Raw genomic sequence first — 1,151 nt, forward strand, 5'->3', positions numbered from 1 at the left:
ACACTGAATGTAAATGCACCCATAAAGAAAGAGTGACAGAATGGATAAAAAAACAAGACCCATCAATATGCTGTCTATAAGAGACACACCTTAGACACAAAAGCATAAATATATTAAAAATCAAAGGATAAAAAAATATATTAAGCAAACCGTAACCAAAAAAGAGAAGGAGTGGCAATACTAATATCAGATAAAACAGAATTTAAGACAAAATCCACCGTAAAAGATAAAGAAGGACTTTATATAACAATTAAAGGAAAAAGCCACCAAGAAGACATAACCTTAATAAATATCTATGCACCCAACCCAACAACAGGGCTCCAAAATACATAAAACAAACTCTAACAGCTCTGAAAAGAGAAACAGACAGTTCCACAATAATAGTAGGAGACTTCAACACACCACTCTCGGTAAAGGATAAAACATCTAGAAAGAAACTCAACAAAGATACAGAAGATCTACAAGCCACAATCAACCAACTTGACCTCATAGACATAAATAGAACTCTCCACCCAAAAGCAACAAAGTATACATTCTTTTCCAATGCATATGGAACATTCTCCAGAACAGACCACATTTTAGGCCACAAAGCAACCCTCAGTAAAATCCAAAACAATGAAATAATACAAAGCATTCTCTCTGATCACAACTCCATAAAAGTAGAAATCATTAACAGGAAGAGCAAGGGAAAAAAAGTCAAATACATGAAAACTGAATAACAGCTTGCTTAAAAACCACTGGGTATTAGAAAAATCAAAGACGGAATAAAAAATTCCTACAATCTCATGAGAATGAAAACACATCATACCAAAACTTTTGGGACACAACAAAGGCATTGCTCAGAGGTCAATTTATAGCAATAAGTGCACACATCTAAAAAGAAAGAGCCAAAATCAAAATGTTAGCCCTGCAACTGAAACAAATAGAAAGAGAACAGCAAAAGAAGCCCGTAGTCACCAAAAGAAAGGAAATAATAAAGATTAGAGAAGAAATAAAGGAAATAGAGAACAGAAAAACAATAAAAAGAACCAATAAGACCAAAAGTTGGTTCTTTGAAAAGATTGACAAAATTGACAAATCACTGGCCAAAGTGACAAAAGAAAAACAGGAGAGGAAGCAAATAACACAAATAAGAAATGAAATAGGGAACA

This window comes from Trichechus manatus, unplaced genomic scaffold (assembly GCF_000243295.1).
Source record: "Trichechus manatus latirostris isolate Lorelei unplaced genomic scaffold, TriManLat1.0 scaffold00085, whole genome shotgun sequence".
Lineage (NCBI taxonomy): Eukaryota > Metazoa > Chordata > Mammalia > Sirenia > Trichechidae > Trichechus > Trichechus manatus.